The sequence below is a fragment of the Lissotriton helveticus genome, chromosome 6 (assembly GCF_964261635.1).
Source record: "Lissotriton helveticus chromosome 6, aLisHel1.1, whole genome shotgun sequence".
Lineage (NCBI taxonomy): Eukaryota > Metazoa > Chordata > Amphibia > Caudata > Salamandridae > Lissotriton > Lissotriton helveticus.
The window spans coordinates 148,749,353-148,770,844 of NC_136067.1; the positions used below are offsets into that span (position 1 = coordinate 148,749,353).

Below are 21,492 nucleotides of genomic sequence, written 5' to 3' on the forward strand. Positions count from 1 at the left end.
CCTGGATTGAGGGTAAGAGAGCAGTTTAGTAACCAGATTACAGAATGGTGTTACCGGGTGTAAACACAAATCAGGGTTCTGAATCACATTGTTATATTGACACAGGGAATACAGGGTCAAAAGGAAAGGGAAAATGAGGGGATTATCTAAATGCCTGGTTAGCCAATGAGGAGGAGATGGTTGAGGAAAAGGGAGGGTTCCCCAGGGGTGGCTTCATGAGAAGGGAGCAGTTTGGGATAGGTTGCACAGGGTGGGGAGTATTTAGGAAAAGAGACAAAAAAAACTCTACATATTGAGCCTAATGTAACAAATACGTGTAAAAAACAAATATGTGTAGAAAACAAATTTATTTGCAGGTGTATGGTAGAGTGGGGGGCTCTAGAAAGTCTATAGGATTATAAAATCGATCAACATGAGTAATAGAAGCATCACATTTTTATCATGGAATGAAAATGGAATAATGGTAAAAAAAAAGAGACAGATGATCATAATGCAAAAACTGAAATAACAGGGAGCTGATGTAATGATTTTGCAGGAAACACATTTATCAGAGAAAGAACTACGGGACACATGCATCATGCATTTTTCCAATCGCAAACGGCCTGATACACAGAATCAGCCCATTTGCGACCGGTAAAATGTTTTTGGAATGTATGAATTCTAATTTGCGATTCGGTAACGTTACCAAATCACAATTTGAAATTGCAAATACATATTGATTTGATATTAGGAAGGGGTGTGTTTAGGGCACCTTTCCTAATACCGAACCGCAGCGGTATGTAGGAATGTTTTGCGGCCGAAATGCTGTTGCAAAACATTTGCATTTTACCACCTACTTCAAAGTACGTGGCAATCGCAAACGGGAAGGGGTATCCCTGGGACCCCTTTGTGACAGTTTGTAAAAATGTTTATTAAGAGCAGGCAGTGGTCCCATGGCCCACTGCCCCCTCTTAAAAAGTTGAAGGAAAGCTTTTAATTTTTCTTTTTTAAATGCAACCTGTTCTCCTTAAAGGTAAAGGGGTTGCATTTTAAAAACAAAGTATTGCTTTATTTAAATGCAATCATGGACATGGTGGTGCAGTGACCTCAGTAGGCACCCATCCCTGTGATTTTTGCGATTCCTAATGAGTCGCAAATTGCAACCTGCCTCATTATTATTTATGAGGAAGGGCGATTTGCAACTTATTAGGAAATGCTAAATGAAACTCATGGAGTTTCAGACATTCAAATAGCGATTACCTAATTGCAATTCGCAGAGAATCACAATTAGGTAATCACTATTTGAAATAATGATACATGTGGCCCCTTAATGTGTATTTTCTACACAGAAGTGGGTGCAAGAGGTGATCACCGCAACCCAGCTAAGTGGGATGAAGGAGTTGCTATTTTAATTGCACAACAGAGTTCCATACAGGCGCTACGATCAGAGTCAGATGTAAGAGGTAGATGGGCAATAGCTGAATTGAGGATTGGTGCAATAAAAATTGTATGTGTGGGTTGTTATAGTCCTAATTTGGTTGACATGATTCAGCTTAGATACATATTTGATAGGCTCCTGGAGTACATGGAACCAATCACATGGGGAGAGATTTCAGTATTTTTAGTAATTATACCTTAGACAGGACTAACTCTAGGTCAGGAAAAACGTCCCCCAATATTACTTATAGCTTGAAACATATGCTAAGAGACCGAGGTCTTGGATATGCTTAGAAAGATAAGATGAGCGACCAAATAGTTTACTCTTTCTATAGAACCCCCACTCATAGCTCTAAATTACATTACTGATTTATGGAGAGTAAATTGATCCCAAAAGTAGGACAAATTAAATATATTCCAACAGCCGTGTCGGAACATAAACCAGTGGGTTTAGAGTTGGAGACTGATAGAAGTAAGTGCCCAAAGCGGGTTAAATGGACTATGGAGAGGAGGTTCTTCTCATCAGGATTTTTTTACTTAGTTAGCAATCCTTACTAAAGATTTGTTTTATTTAAATCAAGGGAGTCTCTTGGATAGGATAGTGTGGGATGCCTACAAGGCTTAGTTAAGGGGAGCGACTACTCAGGCAAGGAATGATACGAGTGAGGAAAAGAGAGCGGAAGACGCATTACAAAAGGACTTACTTCACCCAGAAAATATGTTTTGTCACCCAGCATTTGCTTATCAGCAGGAAACATTTAGTGGCCAAATTGCTTTTCAAAGGCAGGAATATAAAACAATGGAATGTTTAGCTGGGAACATGACTATAGATTTTCCATTACTTGCATGCACATATGCTTGTGATAATAAAGACTATGTAGTATGAACCAGCAAAGGCTGTATTACTGAAAAAACATATTAACTTTATTCTGTATTCTACCTGATACCACAGTGCATCATAATTTGGAAACTCCTTTGCATGTATAGTCACAATGCACATTGAACACAAAGATATTTTGCCTCAGTCAAGTTAACCATGAACTGAAGTCCTTCAATACTTGCTACGCATCGAATGCCATTTATTTTATTTGGTGTCTGTGAGACTTAATTTATGTGGGGCAAACAACACAGAAGCTGAGTTATGTTACAGAGTGACCACGACCCTACTAGTGCCACACTACATTGAGGTGTAGTTCCTCTTTTAAGTCTTTTAAGTTACATGCATGCATGCGTTCCTACCTGAGTTGTTTTCGATAATGGTCCATTTCTTCTCTTTATGCTTTTATTATAACCAATGCTGTTATCGGACAGGACAGAATTGCTGTTAACGAACTGATCAGAATATGTTGGGTTTTTCGGCCCTTGTAATGGTCCCCTCCAAGATCACTTACCTGGCGATTACGATAAGTTTATCTTCATTTTTAACTGATGCGCTTAACAGGCACACGGGGAAGTCTTTTCTTCTAGTTTCTATTCTTATAAATCTTATTTTTTTATATGCTATTTTATTTTTTGGTTACAGTCGAGTGAGTCAATATTTAGACTACTGATATTTATCTTTAAACTAAAATCGCTTCCCCCATTTAATACGACGCTTCACGGGTTCCCTGACCCTTCCCGCGCCGCCATCTTTGATCCCGGCGCAGGTGCGCGGGGCGCGTCACAGGCAGCTCAGCGGCGGCGGTGACGGTTTAGGCTCCCCCGCTGGGCCCCAGTTTCCCGACCACCTCCCCGTCAGCCAGGGCTCTTCCTAACTCCCGAGTAGGACTTGTTAGCCCTTTTCAACGGTCACCAGGTGCGCTTGTAGAAACACTTCCCGCGTTTGGAAAATGTTGACCTTTCCATTGTTACTTCCCTTGCGTTATCTTTTATTCTTGTTTATCGGCCTTTTTGACGCACATTGAGTGAGTTACGTGATTACCGACTGCTCACTGTAGTGCAACTCTTCTACATTCTCCACGTTTTAGAGTCTGAAATTAATTCTGTGTTGCCTTTATCGTCATGAGTAATCTATCTTCCTCTAAATAGTGATTCAGCCTCTTTCTTTGCCTGGACGTACTCGTTGGTATTTACTTCTGATTCATCCCAGATGCTTTCACATTGATTGCCACTCCTTGTGCTAGCATTATAAATAATCATATTAAAGAATAATTTTTTATCTTTTTAATTTTTTTCACTTGGTGTCTTTTCATTTTGTAAGTCTTAATGATGACCCCAGAAAAGATAGGTCAAAACTATATTGATACTACAACATGCAGAATAGGTCTTCGTGTATTCATTTAATAACATTCCTGAGGATTATGTTGACTGATTATAGACACCTCCAATATCGACTTCAGAGGTATGTTTCAATACTGTATACAAGCATTTGTAATTATTGTCTAATAGCATTCTTTGTGTGGAGACTGGGGAAACTGAGCACCTCTCTTTGTTATTTTGTTCTACTGTTTTTTGGTTATTATGTATTATTTTCACAATTAAATAGGATTCCGACGAACATCATACCACACCTCAGGGAGGCCCGGAACACAAACCCACGCATTTCAACCTCATCGCACACATTCAAGGCACTATGCTGCTAAGGCCCCACCTACCTGAACAGTTAAACCGCCTTACACCAGACACCTGTGCTCTAAAGTACTTCTACTCGCATACATCACACACATAATCAGATCAGGGGGATGGGCATTCTCATACATCGCCCTAAATCGTGGAATGACCTCCCACTCCACATCAGAGCCTCCTTCTCTCCTTGAATTCCGCAAGAAGCTGAAAACCTGACTATTAAATTAACTAATTTACCCATGGATACCCTCAAGGGTGATGTTGCGCTTTACAAATCACATGACATAACAAATGGAGGCTACTAATGCTTATATGAAAACAAGTCTCCTAGCACATGCAATGTTGTATAAACACAAATAAGAGTCATCGTACTTATGTTCTTCAGTCTTTTCTTTAATTGGATTCGGATTCCTCTGCCAGCCAATACATGTCTCGTCAATGGGTGTTTCACTCAACGACTTCTTGAGGGCTGGAAAATTAAATTAAAGCCTATCTTACAAAATTATCTATTGTATACAGTTTGGAACTTTACACCCAGTGTGCTTCTCAGCCAATCCCTATTATATTGTATAAAATGCTGTTAGAAATGCTGATTTTTTTACACTTGCACCGCTATTTCCACATTATTTAGATTTCCTCATTATTCATCTATATTATGGTACATTTATTTGTGTCATGCTTTGGCACTTCATCGGCACCCATCACTTTGTTTGCCACTACACCCAGTGGGCAAATCCTTATCTTTGTGTGGTATAAGCTGAGTACAATGATGTCAGTGTGTTATACTATAATCCTGAGAATTGTGTACAGCAATATAAGACAGTGCATAAGCAAATTGTGGTGTCGTGTTAGTGGATCCCAAGATTCCAACATATATTAATAACAGGTATTCAGGACCGTCGGTCATCTCTGTGTAAAAGTACCTGTACTCCGTAGTCTTGCTCTGTAAAATAATACATATTCTCATTTATAATTAATCCTAGCATGATATCAATTCTATGGTCTGTAAATTATTGTCCCATGTACCTTAGGTTAAGTAGTCAAACCATATGTATATATTCCAAATTGTCAATGTTGTGAATCTTCATTATAGGTATACAGGCGTGTTGCACTATTTATTGTCTGCACTTGCCAAACACAAAATGCAAAGTACACTAAGTCCCGAGTCCAGCCCTCAGTCTAGAGATAACTATAGTCAAATTCCTTATTATATCAGTGTGGTGTCCCTCATTTCCCAAATCTCCATGTTTTACCCATGTACTGATACTCAGATGGTACCTTCCTCAGGGGCCACTCTAAAAAGAAAAATGAATAGAAATATGTAATTTTTGTATGTGCCCATGGGTGTTGATACGGTTTCTAAATGTAATGTATGTGGTCATACCTGTATTCTCTAAAATGGGTAGGCTGTGTCGACCGTCTGTAATGAAAGGAAACCTTAAGTGAGACCTGGCTCTATTAACTACATCCGTATTTATAAACGGTGGTGTTTTCCTTATTAGTTAACCGCATGCGTGCTAGCGGTTTTCCCGCTGCGCGCTGCGATTTCAAAAATCCCGCGTTACGTGACAAGGTCAGCTCGTCATCCGCGTTGCGCAGGTTATACCCATGACGAGCTGACCTTGTCATGAGCGCCGAAGGGGTTAAAAAATGTCTTACCAGTATGTTCATCGTAATGCCAACGATGTGTACTGAAATCAAAAAAATGACAACGACTGTCTGATATATATATATGAGCCCAATGGTCTGCTCATAACGAATTATACATATGAATTGGTAAACAACCTTTACAACGCAACTTTTACCACGCAGTGCCCTTACATCGCAACTTTTACAACGCAAACCATTACAACGCATTGCGCTGGGGGGCGCTCTAGGATAGGGAATAGGTTTAATGTACTATCCAACACCTTCCCTACTATCCAGGGGGACTGGAGTTGGAATAGTAAATTAAACTATTCACTATCCAGCGCCCAAAAGCACTATGCGTTGTAAAGGCATGCGTTGTAAAACTTGCGATGTAAAGGTAGGCGTTGTAAAAGTATGCGTTGTAACGTCATACATCCATATGAATTCAGGTGTTAAACCTCAGTTATCAAATTTCATACCTGCTGGTTGAATATTAACCTCGACCTAAAAACAATACAAAACAATATGCTCCGTGTCAATTGCTGTTTAAACGCTCAATGAACGTGTTTCTACTTAATCGGATACAAACACATACCTGTAGTATGTTCTGTTCAAAAATCTGCAGAAAAAGAATACAAGAAACCACCATGAGGTTCCTGATGCAAGATAATAATATGCTTCGAATCCATTAACTGTAAACGATCTATTTCCTACCTCGATTTGCTGCGTTTACGATCTACAAATATCACCAAACTCCTTCACGATTAGCGTTCTGTCGCTTTTCCCACAAATATATGTTGTACGTCGCCTCCGCATGTAATGCTAAAAAACGGACTACTCCCGAAGTTCACCAGTTCCCAACGGCCGTCGCGGACGCCATATTGGAATGTAGTAAAGTTAGTAATAACTCTGGGCTCATTCCACTACAAACAAAGTACGCAATTGTTTTTTATACCGAAAGTCATGTCCTGATCCCGTATATTTCAATATCATGTGATCAATATTGAAATGAATATTATAGCAAAAAAACTTTGCTATGCTTACGAAAAGGCTTACGCTAATCAGACACGGAAGCTAGTGTTTCTTGTATGTCAGCCAGCACTCGGCCACGGCTGAATTAATGTTAGTGTAACAAAAAAATGTTTGTAAACAGAATGTTTAGAAACATGTAGGTGTATGTTAATATGTGGTGCTCTACCTTATATGCTGATGTCAGTTAGAAGCATCTGATGAATAATCATGTAGTACGTTCTGTTTGACCTCTTTTTTTACACATGTTCCACATTTAACATCTTAAAACGCCATATTGTAGTTTGTGTAAATCAAGATTTTTTGGTTAAACCATGCAGCAATAAAGTCATACATCGTTAAAGCATATATTATCTGTAATTCGTCCTATTAAGTCTGTTTAAAGATAACACGATAGGTCATATCTGTCATTGAGCCCTGTTGGGGACATTGTTTTCAGCATTTTGATCCAATATAACTCCCTTTGGAGTAATTTTTGTCGAGTGTCTACTCCTTGTTTAGGCATAACTGTCTCTATTATAAGGAAGCGTAACTGAGAAATTGAGTGTTTCAAGTCATTCCGTCATTCCAATGCACTGCTAATGGTGATGCTAATGACTGGTTCCGTATTTTGCTCTTATGTTCTGTTATTCTGATTTTTAATTTACGTTCCGTTTTACCCACATACATCATGACATTCTGGGTGTTACAGTCACTCGTGTGTCTTAGTTTTACTGGGATTCCGGTGGTTGGATGAGTGAACGTATTGCCAATAATGACATTATTGCAGTAAATGCAATTCTGACAACGTACTGTTCCTTTGTGTATAATTCCCTTATTGCCGATACTGTGCCGTTTCAATAGTTCCTTCAGATTCTTGCCTCGTGTGTAGGCATGTATTAGTTCCTCTTGGAATAAACCTTTGAAATCTGGTTCTGTGGATCATAATACCCATCTCTGGTTGATTATTTTCTTGATATTTTTTGATTGGGTTGTGTACTTGGACACGAAGACCATCTTGCTGCTGGTAGTTCTGTCTTTAGTCTGTAATAAATCCTGTCTGTTGCTTTTCTAGCTTTGTGATATTGCATAAGAGTTGATGCGTGCATCTTCTGGTTTAGTTGACGGCGAGTTAGGTATTCTAATTGTTTAAGTTGTTGACTGATTGAGCTCCCATGGGCATCTTTCGTGCGTTCCTCCTGGATTAATGAATATATTTGATCCGCTTGATCAGATGTGTAAGCCAATGTTGTAGCTCTATTGTCCGTGATTCCTGTTATTTGATTAAACTGCATTTTGTTGTCTGGGTGCTGCCCCACTGGGTTGACAATGATTGAATACTAGTTAGAATGTGCGCGGGGTGCACTCCAAATTTAATTAAACTTAAACCTTTTTTATCTATTGGTGCAGTGACTGATAAGGGTTGTCAATCCTTAGATGAACTTAGTTAAGACTAGCCTCAACAGATAGTCCAGTCACGCACTGTTCACATGGTGTTTCTCACACCTTAAACTCTATTCAAACTCAAACTCAAACAATTCGTATTTCAATTTCTTCACATTATTTTGGATAGATGACAAAACGCGGGCATACCTTACTACGACACATCCCAGATGTCCGAAGCTGTACATGATCCCAAAAGTACATAAAAATCCAACTGATCCCCCATTCAGACCCATCGTCTCGGGATGTGGGTCAGTATTTGACCCCCTCGGACGATATTTGGACGATTATTTACAACAATTTGTACAAAGTTGGACCTCGTACATTAGGGACACCACGGATTTTTTAAATAAACTTACTGATTTGAATCAAGATTTTCAAAACAACTGGATTTTGTGCACCATTGACGTGGGGGCACTATACACTTCTATTCCCCATGCAGCCGGTATAGAATCAGTAGAATGGGCATTATTGCAAATGGAGAATTTACAGACAAACAAGATTTTGATATTGCAACTGCTTAAGTTCTGTTTACAAAACAGCTATTTTGAGTGGAATAATCAACATTATGCTCAACTAACGGGAACAGCTATGGGTTTTTCGGGGGCACCCGCATATGCGAACATCTTTATGGCCCAATTTGAAGCAGAGAACTTGATGACTACAGAACGTTGGACTAAAATCAGAAAGTATAGTCGATTTATCGATGATATATTTCTGATATGGAAAGCTTCTGAAGAAGAGTTGGAACACATGATAAAGGATCTGAATACAGTCAATCCAAGAATACAATTCACATATAAAATTGACAACCAAAAAATGGATATTCTGGATGTAAGGATCATTAAGACTGCGACAGGCTTTCAAACTGAACTATTTTCAAAACCCACGGATCGCAATAATGCTTTGGCTTACACAAGTTTCCACCCGAGAAGCCTTATCAGGAACTTACCTTTTTCACAGTTAATACGAATAAAGCGGATCTGCTCTGAACCAGAAACTTGTTTGATGAAAATTGATGAACATTTGCTTAAATATAAAGAAAGGGGATATCCACAAGATGTGTTAGAACAAAGTAAGGACAGAGTTTTGAAAATCAACAGACATGATTTATTACAGACTAAAGACAGAACTACCAGCAGCAAGATGGTCTTCGTGTCCAAGTACACAACCCAATCAAAAAATATCAAGAAAATAATCAACCAGAGATGGGAATTATTATCAACAGAACCAGATTTCAAAGGTTTATTCCAAAAGGAACCAATACATGCCTACACACGAGGCAAGAATCTGAAGGAACTATTGAAACGGCACAGTATCGGCAATAAGGGAATTATACACAAAGGAACAGTACGTTGTCAGAATTGCATTCACTGCAATAATGTCATTATTGGCAATACGTTCACTCATCCAACCACCGGAATCCCAGTAAAACTAAGACACACGAGTGACTGTAACACCCAGAATGTCATTTACGGCATTAAATGCTCATGTGGGATGATGTATGTGGGTAAAACGGAAAGTAAATTAAAAATCAGAATAACAGAACATAAGAGCAAAATCCGGAACCAGTCATTAGCATCACCATTAGCAGTGCATTGGAATGACGGAATAACTTGAAACACTCAATTTCTCAGTTACGCTTCCTTATAATAGAGACAGTTATACCTAAACAAGGAGTAGACACTCGACAAAAATTACTCCAAAGGGATTTATATTGGATCAAAATGCTGAAAACAATGTCCCCCACAGGGCTCAATGACAGATAGGACCTATCGTGTTATCTTTAAACATACTTAATAGGATGAATTACAGATAATATATGCTTTAACAATGTATGACTTTATTGCTTCATGATTTAACCAAAAAATCTTGTATTACACAAACTACAATATGGTGTTTTAAGATGTTAAATGTGGAACATGTGTACAAAAAGAGGTCAAACAGAACGTACTACATGATTATTCATCAGATGCTTCTAACTGACATCAGCATATAAGGTAGAGCACCACATATTAACATACACCTACATGTTACTAAACATTCTGTTTACAAATTTTTTTTGTTACATTAACATTAGTTCAGCCGCGGCCGAGTGCTGGCTGACATACAAGAAACACTAGCTTCCGTGTCTGATTAGCGTAAGCCTTTTCGTAAGCATAGCAACGTTTTTTTGCTATAATATTAATTTCAATATTGATCACATGATATTGAACTATACGGGATCAGGACATGACTTTCGGCATAAAAAACAATTGCAAACTTTGATTGTAGTGGAATGAGCCCAGAGTTATTACTAACTTTACTACATTCCAATATGGCGTCCGCGACGGCCGTTGGGAACTGGTGAACTTCGGGAGTAGTCCGTTTTTTAGCATTACATGCGAAGGTGACGTACAACATATATCTATGGGAAAAGCGACAGATTGCTAATCGTGAAGGAGTTTGGTGATATTTGTAGATCGTAAACGCAGCAAATCGAGGTAGGAAATAGATCGTTTACAGTTAATGGATTCGAAGCATATTATTATCTTGCATCAGGAACCTCATGGTGGTTTCTTGTATTCTTTTTCTGCAGATTTTTGAACAGAACATACTACAGGTATGTGTTTGTATCCGATTAAGTAGAAACACATTCATTGAGCGTTTAAACAGCAATTGACACGGAGCATATTGTTTTGTATTGTTTTTAGGTCGAGGTTAATATTCAACCAGCAGGTATGAAATTTGATAACTGAGGTTTAACACCTGAATTCATATGTATTATTCGTTACGAGCAGACCATTGGGCTCATATATATATCAGACAGTTGTTGTAATTTTTTTGATTTCAGTACACATCGGTGGCATTACGATGAACATACAGGTAAGAAATTTTTTAACTAATAAGGAAAACGCCACCATTTATAAATACGGATGTAGTTAATAGAGCCAGGTCTCACTTAAGGTTTCCTTTTATTACAGACGGTCGACACAGCCTACCCATTTTAGAGAATACAGGTATTACCACATACATTACATTTAGAAACGGTATCAACACCCATGGGCACATACAAAAATTACATATTTCTATTCATTTTTCTTTTTAGAGTGTCCCCTGAGGAAGGTACCATCTGAGTACCGAAATGCATCGGGCACGCAATTAGGATGTGTTATGTTCAAATACTCATCAAAATTGTTGAGAAAAACAGATTGTGATAAATTGACTATGTATGTATTAACTGTGTTTACAAAATACATTGAAATTGATTCAAAACATGTGATTTATAACATGAACTTTTTGATGTGATTAAGAAAGATTAAAATAATGTGAAGACATTGAAATACGAATTGTTTGAGTTTGAATAGAGTTTAAGGTGTGAGAAAACACCATGTGAACAGTGCGTGACTGGACTATCTGTTTAGGCTAGTCTTAACTAAGTTCATCTAAGGATTGACAACCCTTATCAGTCACTGCACCAATAGATAAAAAAGATTTAAGTTTAATTAAATTTGGAGTGCACCCCGCGCACATTCTAACTAGTACCCGTGTACTGGCCAGAGAATCCACAGCCTTTCTCTTGGCGTGCGCGTCTGCACCTGCGATGAAAAAATAAAGTGCACTTAATCCCGGTTCAGTACCCATAGTCTTGTGGTAACTCATCAAAGTTCCTTAATTGTATCAGCGCGGCGTCCCCGTTTCCCAAATCTACGTAACTAACCTGTGTGCGGGCGAGATAATCCATAACCTCTCTCTCGGAGTTCGTGTCCACCCCTTGTTTGTGGTGGGCGCCTATCTTGGCTTACTCTAACATAACACCAAGTATGTGACTGTTTCCGGTTAGAAGACGGACCACGTTTGTCATTCTAGTGGCCAAGCCATAGTGGAGTATGTCAGTACTCTTAACATTAGATGCTGTAAAAAGTCGATAACAGTTATTTTACGGTATCCGCTTCCAGTCAATACTTGCAGTCATGTTACTCCATAATCACGTTTCCAGCTTTAAACACCTCTGTATAAGTATATCAGTCCCTGTATATTAAATGCTGTGGTTAATTGATATCAGTCAATGCATGCCGTGATTCCACTTTATAAGCTCATGTTGAGTTGTTAAGGTTATTAGAGAATGGTGCCTCATACTGACTATCTGTTTATACTCTGTCAAGCCCATCCTCTAATTCAAGTGGCAATGCCATATTGGAGTATGTTGATACTCTTAACGTTAGATGTTGTGGAAAGTAGATAAGAGTGATATTACAGTATCCGTGATACTCTATAATCGTGTGTATTCTGCATTACGCCCCTAGTCAATGCTTGCAGTCTTGTTACTCCATAATCGCGTGTCCAGCTTTAACCACCTTTGTATATTTATTTTATTTTATTTATTTATTGAGCTTCTTAAGCGTGACAGCTACCCGAAAAGGGTTTCCCGGCGCTGAGAAATACAACTAACAGTAGGTGTAAGAGAACGCACAGTTATTGATTAAAAATCCAGGTCTTAACGGCTTTGCGAAAACAAGCGTAGCAGCCCTCAGAACGAATATCAAAAGGAAGTGAGTTCCAAAGCTTGGGCCCTATAAAGGCGAACGACCTACCGCCCATTCTGGACAGTCTGAACCTGGTTACCGAAAATAAAATTTGAGAGGCGGAACGGAGGGAACGGGAAGGAAGGTAGACATTAACAAGGGTTTGCAAGTAACTGGGAGCAGTTTTCATCCTGATCTTGAACATATAGCTGAGTGCCTTGAATTTCACTCGGCTGTCCACCCTCAGCCAGTGAAGATCTCGAAGACGACCGGCCATGTGATCAATTTTGTATGTATGTATAAGTATGTTAGTCCCTGTACATTAAATGCTGTGATTCATTGGTATCTGTCAGTACATGCCATGATTCCACTTTATAACCTCATGTTGAATTGTTAAGGTTATTAAAGAAGGGCGCCTAATACGGACTATCTGTTTATACTCTGTTCAAGCCCATCCTCAAAATTGAAAACGGACTCATGCAAGTTGCAGCCAGGAATTTCTATTTATCCTCAATGACCTCTTATATTCAGCATGATTCAAAGTAAGTGCCTCAATTTTAAACCTTGAAGGTTCTGGCACCCTGGAGTCACTACTGGCCAAATCACAGGTTACAATGTCCTATTGTTGTATACTTCTACATAAATATATATTACAATATATTAACATAAATATAGTGACAACTTAATTTAGGTAATTTTGATTATATATCATTGGTAATCCATTAGCATGTGGTGAGATTCTTATGAGTCATAAGCTATTCAATAGTATATAGTAGGATCCAATGCATGCAGATATCAGACATGTAACTGGCTATATTTCATCATATACCTTCATACTCAAAATCACCTCCTTTCTATCAAGACCTACTCCAAATGTAGGTACTATCGCACCTCGTCCTCACATACCGTTGTATTCAGAATCACCTCCTTTTTATCAAGAATTCTTTTAGAAATATGGATATTGCTGCACTTTACCTTGGAGGAGGTAAATTAAGTTGTTAATCCCCCATGAAGTAGCGCAGCTCTTGATCTATTTTCAAACCATATTCCGCTGTATGCAGTCTTATGATCCACCTAGCCTCACATCTTCTCAGGGACAGTTCCCTATTACCACCTCTGGAGTCCCTTGGTACATGATCAATGCCATAGACAATGACATTTCTGTGTGGTCCTTGTGACTGACATTCATTCATATGCACTGCCACTGGGTGTCTTGCTTCACTAGTTTTTATAGCTCTCATATGCTCACTCACTCTATCTTTGAGAACGCAAATCGTGCTTCCTACGTACAGGCGGTCCCACTTACATACGATAATGTAAACTACATACTTAGTGTGTAATAAGCACAAAGAATGTAGCAGCGGACCGTACGATGCCGCACCTAAAACCCAGTTCCAACAAGAGTCTTTAAAGTTTTGTGCTGCCAACCCCGACGTCAGCTGCTAATCGACGTCGCTGTGCTTTCCAGATCAAAGAGTATTTTGTTTGGTTTTCTATGGGGGCGCACCAATAAGGAAGTCCAGAAAGATAGTCACTTGTGTATATAGAAAAGTTCTTTATTTGTTTTTGTCCATCCTTTTAAAAAACAATCATCACGCACTTTACAAACAAATCAGCCAACGCGTTTCACTCCCTTCCAGGGAGTTTCTTCAGGGCAACTAGAATTTTCACCGGAAACGCCCGTATGTACCCTTCAGGTTTGTAAATCCCGTTTGTATTTCTTGTTCCGGACGGTCCGATTTTCTACTTATCCTTGTTATTGAATGTTGGTATATTCAATTTCGTTTTTGGTGTTTTCTGAAAATCTTGAAATGACCTGATGGAGGGTAAGATCTAATATCCCCTGTTGATGACGTTTCGCGTTCCCAGGGGACCATCCATGCCGTTGCGGTGAGACGATCGAAAATACTACTCCAGGTTCACTACTTTGGAACCTACAAACGACTGTGGGAGGAGGAAGCTACCAGACTTCCCTTGCCAATACTCTAAATACCGGAACGCGAAACGTCATCAACAGGGGATATTAGATCTTACCCTCCATCAGGTCATTTCAAGATTTTCAGAAAACACCAAAAACGAAATTGAATATACCAACATTCAATAACAAGGATAAGTAGAAAATCGGACCGTCCGGAACAAGAAATACAAACGGGATTTACAAACCTGAAGGGTACATACGGGCGTTTCCGGTGAAAATTCTAGTTGCCCTGAAGAAACTCCCTGGAAGGGAGTGAAACGCGTTGGCTGATTTGTTTGTAAAGTGTGTGATGATTGTTTTTTAAAAGGATGGACAAAAACAAATAAAGAACTTTTCTATATACACAAGTGACTATCTTTCTGGACTTCCTTGTTGGTGCGCCCCCATAGAAAACCAAACAAAATACATACTTAGTGTGCCATGTAATGTTTGTACGTATGCGTATTCCTTACCATTTCTGTCTCTTAAAGTCTTAGTTTTATACTTGGCCCACCTACACATTGTGCAGGTGTCACATTTGTAACATCCCAATGTTTGTTGTGTCAGCCAATTGTCTTTCTGTTGTTCCTTGAGGTATCTTCAGCTTAGTAAAGCTCTCAAAGTGCGACTTACACAAAATCTGATACCTGGTCTTGGCAATATGTAGTCGTCTAAAGTCTTACCATCCCTTAAAAGGTGCCATCTAAGATATCTATACGAGAGCCCATTGTAGTCCGTTAAATGATGCATTTGTATTGTTTTGTGTCTCTTTTCTGCATGTGTATCCAATGTGTATTTCCTGTCTATACCAGCCTTTCTCCTCCTTGCCGATCTCACTACACACATACAATATCCCCTTTCTAGGAATCTCATCTCCATATCTTGTATGCATTTATTGAATTCATGTTCCTCACTTCAGTTCTTTCTGGGTCTCATCATTTCCCCGAAAGGTATAGTATTAAATTGACAGTTTGGATGTGAGCTGGAAGCATGCAAAGTTGCATACATGACGTAGGTTTGCAATAAAGCTTACTGTGTAACTTATTTCCTTTTACATATAGTTCCACATCCAGAAATTCAGTTGTTGTCTTACTGTATTTTGATGTGAACCTTATATTGACATCGTTCTGAATCAGATATGTTATACATTCCTTCAACAGTATTTCACTGCCTGTCCATATCAGGCAGTGGTCGATGTACTGACCCCAGTAAAGTATGTGCTTTATCCACTTACCTCAATTTTGGCCCCAGATATGACCCTCCTCAAACACCTCCATGAATAGGTTGGTTTATGAAGGGGCAAATCTGGAGTCTATTGCGGTTCCCTTTAGCTTCCTATACCATGAGTCGTCAAATAAAAATACATTATTTTGCAAAATTATCTTAGTAATGGTTAACAAGATCTGTGTGGGCTGCAAAAGTGTCACAGAGCTTGTGTTCAGTATGCGATTCAATGCAGTTATGCCCATTTCATGTGAAATGCTGTTATAGAGAGATACCACATCTAAAGTAAACATCCATAAACCTGCTTCCCATTGGATATCATTTAAAAGGTTTAGCACATGTTTAGTATCACAAATATGAAAAGGTAGGTTCTCCACATATGGTTGTAAAAATAAGTCTACATATTCAAAAAGCCTCTGTCGGACCCCCTACAGCGGATACAGTGGGTCTCCCCGGGGCAAAATCGGATTCCTTGTGAATCTTTGGGAGTGTGAATAGACATGGGTATCTAGGGCGGTCTGTTAGCTAGTAACAATATTCATCAATGGTCAAGAGACAGTTATCATACCACTGTTTTAACTTGGCGTTCATTTTTTTTGTTATATCAAACATTGGATCACCCACCAATTTTTTGTAGCTGGAAGCATTACTAAGTTGTAAGAACATTTCTTGATTATAATCAAGGCGGTTCAATATAACAGTGTTACGCCCTTTATCCACCTCTTTGATAACAAGTCACTATTGGCTTGTAATGTCTTAAATGCTATACATTCACCTGCACTTAGGTTGCCTATACATTTGCTCTGTCTCAATACTTTGTCCATGTTCAATTTGACCAGGTCTCCATTGACTAATTTGTAAAACATGTCAATATAACTGTGGTGACCAACGTGATTTGTTTTTTAACCCACTGTCAAGGCTTTCATCTGTCTGGACATTCAAGTCCCCTATCACGTTGGCTGTGGTGACTAGGCCACCCTCTATATCTTTAATAGAAAGAAAGGAGATTGTGTCATGTATATCCTGTATGGACAATTAATTGAACATAACATTACTCTCTTGCACAGGAGCTGATTTATTAGTGTTTGGGTTCAAGGCAAAGAATTTTTAAAATTTCAAATGTACATATTTAACCACATGAATGCTACAGCAATTCATCCTTGGTGCTGATCTTCTTTGAATCCCATTGTTCATGACGAGCTCAGCTCGTCATGAGCACACAAGCAGTGTACTGCATGACAAGCTGAGCTCGTCATGAGCATGGAAGGGGTTAAACAAATCAATTTTCAAATTACATTTGTCCCACCTCCCCCCCTGTACTTGGGCAGAAACCTAGCCCTTTTTGTAATAAGGAATTCATGCATGGGCTCAACGGTGTTTTGGATCAATTCATGATTGGACTCATAGTTCTGCTGCTCCTACTTTTTCTTGTCCCATGTTCTTGTATGCATACCCCTGCGTTTGTTTCTTTTTTCTACCTCCTCTCTGGCCGCTTCTTGTTTTCTTCGCTCGTTTGGTCTTGGGCCCTGATCTCGATTGCCCCTCCTTATCCTTTCTACCTCCTGTAAAAAAGTAGTGTTACAGTGGATTTGATTTGATGTACCCTCACCTGTACTTGTATCCCCATCAAGGCTAATATTATATAAGCAGATAGTATTAAGAACCCTTCTCTAATAACCTTAACAACTCAACATGTGGTTATAAAGTGGAATCACAGCATACGCTGATGGATTCCGATTAATCACAGCATTTAATGTATAGGGACTGATATACTTATACAGAGTGGTTAAAGCTGGACACGCGCTTATGGAGTAACATGACTGCAAGTGTTGACTGGGAGCGGAATACCAACTACACGCGATTATAGATTATCATGACTGCAAGTATTGATTGAGAGCGGATACCGTAATATCACTATTATCGACTTTTTACAGCATTTAATATTAAGAGTATTGACATACTCCTAGATGTTGTAGCCACTTAAATGACAAACGTGGTCCGTCTTTTAACACGAAACGGTCACGTACTTTGTGTTATATTTGAGTAAGCCAAGATGGTGTCTGTCACGAACGCAAGGTGGACACGCACCCTGAGAGAGAGGTTGTGGATTTGGAAAACGGGAGAAGTGGCACTGATACAATTAAGGAACTTGTATGAGAGTTACCGCAGGACTACGGGTTTGGACCCGGAATTAAGTGCACTTTGTATTTTTCACTGCAGGTACAGACGCGCACACCGAGAGAAAGCCCATGGATTCTCTGGCCCATATACGTGTGAGACATGCAGATTTGTAAAACGGGGTACGCCGCACTGATATAATTAGGAATTTGACTGTAGATTATTAGATTGTATGAAGATTTTAGACTTACGAAAAGAGATCTTTTGCCCGATATTTAAAAAATACAGGATTAGGAATAGGATGCAAGCTGCTAACCTTTTAGTGGAAATGATGAACCTAGATATTGCTTGTGCTATGGGGAAATTTATGAGTAAAGTTAAGGTGTTCCTCAAGTGTACAGAGTAAATATCGTATGCTGTTCACTTGGGGTAGGATGAGTTTGTGCATGTAAAGGTTAATGGTACTGTATGGAATCTCTTGGAAGGATTTGATGCATATGAATGAATTACCTGACCTAATCATTCGTAGGCGGACATTTGTATCTTGTATAAAGGAAATGTGTTATTTTATGTGTGATGTACATATGCCACGTTTTAATATGATCTTGTTTATGTTTTAATAGCAATTTTATGTACAGTTTTATACTTTTATGGTTGTAACTAACCAAATAAAGTTTTCTTACTGAAAAAAAAACTGACTATAGTTTTCGCTAGACTGCGGGGATGGACCCGCGACTTAGTGTACTTTGCATTTTGTGTTTGGCCGGTGCAGACGATAAATAGTGGAACACATCAGTATGCCTTATATTTCCGTGCACGATTCACAGGATTATAGTATAACACACTGAAATTATAAGGACATACCCACTGGGTGTAGTGGCAATCAAAGCAAAGTGATGGGTGCTGATAAAGTGCCAAAGCATGTCACAAATTAATGTACCCCATTAGAGATTAATAATGTGGAAATAGTGGTTCAAGTGTAAGAAATAAGCGCTTCCACAAGCACTTTATACAGCACTATAGGAATTGGTTGAGAAGCACACTGGGTGTAAATTTTCAAACTGTATACAAGGGATAATTTTGTAAGATAGGCTTCAATTTAATTTTCTAGCCCTGAGGAAGTCGTAGGGTGATACACCCATTGTCGAAGCACATGTTAGCTGGCAGAGGAATATGAATCCAATTAAAGAGAAGATGGAAGATCATAAGGACGATTGGATGACTCTTATTTTTGTTTTATAACATTGCGTGTGCTAGGAGACTTGTTTTCAAGTACTTTACCTCTGTGTTAGGGACGTAGGTATGACATCCCTTCTCTTTGACATCCATTCTCTTTTAGCACCGCACTAATACAACACGCTACAATATTTGTGTACTGTGTCCTGAGTCCTGAATTCCCTTAATTTCCCCCCACGAGACAATTTACTCATACTTATATCTTTGGATTTACCATGAATTGATTTTTAGCAATTAGTTTATTATTGAAGCGTTTAATTTTGAAATGGGTTTTGAGTGAGGCCTTGATTAATATTTGACCTATTGGGCTGTGGTTGTGTGTTTTCTGTTTAATGTGAGGCAGGCAGTTCTCACAGTGCAGCATGACTTGAATAGGAGCCATTTAAGGTTGGTACGAGTGGTGGTAGTGTGTTCCTGTTTTTAGTGTTTTGTAAGGAACCTGGCCAAAGGATGTAGCACTGTTGTAAGCAAGGCTTATCTACTGCTGGTATAGCCAATAAGCAGGGACACTTGAACTGTGCAAATGCACGACCGCACCTTTTTTCGCATACTTATGGATTTGCTGCATTTGTTTATTAATCCATCATCTGCGGCATAATCTGCGGAAAAAGAACATTTGTTTCTTAGCTCAAACAGGTCAAAAGTTACTAAATGCGCAACAACATTGGTTCACGTGCAGTGGAAGGCCGTTTGCAAGGTTAATCAGCCATCTTTCTGTTACTTTTCCAGTATTTGGTTGTTAAACTGGTACAAATGAGGGGAAATATTTGACTAGACAGTATTTCCATGTGTAACAAGCATTTACAATGCAATAGGTCTCGCATTAGGAAAGTTTGAGCTATTGGTATTGTAAATTACAATTTTTTTATTTATTGTATTGTATTGTAATTGCATTTATATATTGTTATGTGTTGGTTTTGAAAATAGCGAAATTAATAGCTTTGTCATTTACAATGCCAATAGTTATAACTTTCGCAAATGTGACACCTATAGCATTTGTAATGCAATGTGTTGTATTTACGTGAGTTAGATGTATTGATATTACAAATATCAATGTTTTTTTAATAATTAATACTTATTGTAATTTATACTGGCAATAGCTTAAACTTTTGTAAATAACTGTTGTGAAGATTATGTTCAGTGTATTTTATTGTGCCGAAAATCCAAGAACAGAAGTGAAATATTAAATTTTTTTTGACATTTGAAATAAAGCTTGAAACATTGAGAGAACATATTTGAACCAGTTGTTGTTGATGCTGTGGTGGCGCTGAGTGATGTTGTGGTGGCGACGAGTGGGGGCTAATGTGTGAGGGTGCAGTGTGTGAGGGTGCAGTGTGTGAGGGTGCTGTGGGAGAGGGGGCAGTGTAATGAGTGTGTGAGGGTGCGAGGTGTGTGAGGGTGCGGGTGTGATTGTGCAGTGTGTGTGCCCTAAAGTAGTGTGAGTGAGCAATGTGTGAGGGGGCAGTGTGTGAGGGGGCAGTGTGTGAGGGGTGTGATTGTGCAGTGTGTGCCCTAAAGTAGTGTGAGTGAGCAATGTGAGTGCGCATGTGTGAGTGCGCGGTGTGTGAGGGGTCAGTGTGTGAAGGGGCAGTGTGTGAGGGCACAGTGTAATGAGAGTGTGTGAGGTTGCGAGGTGTGTGAGAGTGCGGGTGTGTGGGTGCAGTGTGTGTGGCCTAAAGTAGTGAGTGCGCAATGTGTGAGGGGGCAGTGTGTGTGAGGGTGCAGTATGTGTGGGCTACATTACTGTGAGTGAGCAATGTGTGAGTGCGCAGTCACCAATACTGTGAAAAGCATATGCACTACCGAGGGTTAAGGAGGAGCGACTGCCGGAATGTGTCTTTGTTAATTAATGGTCGGGGCTTGATTAAAGTGGGTCGCAAGCTTAGTGCACAAGGTGAAAGTACTCACGATGTACAGTAGCGGTAAGAAAAGCAATTTTTTTTTCTATAGAATGTAGTTAGCTGCTGCTTTTGTGGGCCACATGATTAATGCACAAAGTGAAAGGTTTCACGATGTGTGGTACGATACAAAACTAGGCTAGAGTCATGCATGGGGAGTCCCAAGTCGTTGCGCCAGCTGAGCTCGCCTAAACCTAAATCAAAGAAGTAAGTGCTCGTGTGACAGGCATCTCAGCTACTGGAAACAACAAGAAATGGGTCATGTGCTCACAAAGCCAGTGGAACAAACTATCCCTACTGATGAGGCTAAAATCCAGCCCGGGCTCGCTTGTGTTCTGGTTCTGAGAGGACTTAGCCTAACAGTTAAGGCTGCACTTGCTCTGGTGGAGCGGAAGTAAGGAGGACTATCATAATATTGGTTTTTTGTCTGATTGCCATGGTGTGCAAAAAACACAGACTGGGATGCAGCCCCTAGTAATTACTAGTGGCTAAA

The 21,492-nt window shown here is 39.3% G+C and overlaps 1 protein-coding gene across 3 annotated transcripts in view; it reads left to right on the forward strand.

The window, feature by feature from the left end:
* The first annotated feature begins 3,064 nt into the window (after positions 1 to 3,064).
* Positions 3,065 to 21,492, forward strand: part of SPDYA (speedy/RINGO cell cycle regulator family member A) — a 656,819-nt gene continuing 638,391 nt past the window's right edge. For 2 of the 3 annotated variants that reach the window (XM_078647510.1, XM_078647512.1), the window contains exon 1: positions 3,065 to 3,211. The gene's annotated coding sequence lies outside the window, so the exon portion shown is untranslated. The other variant, XM_078647511.1, reaches the window with a different exon arrangement.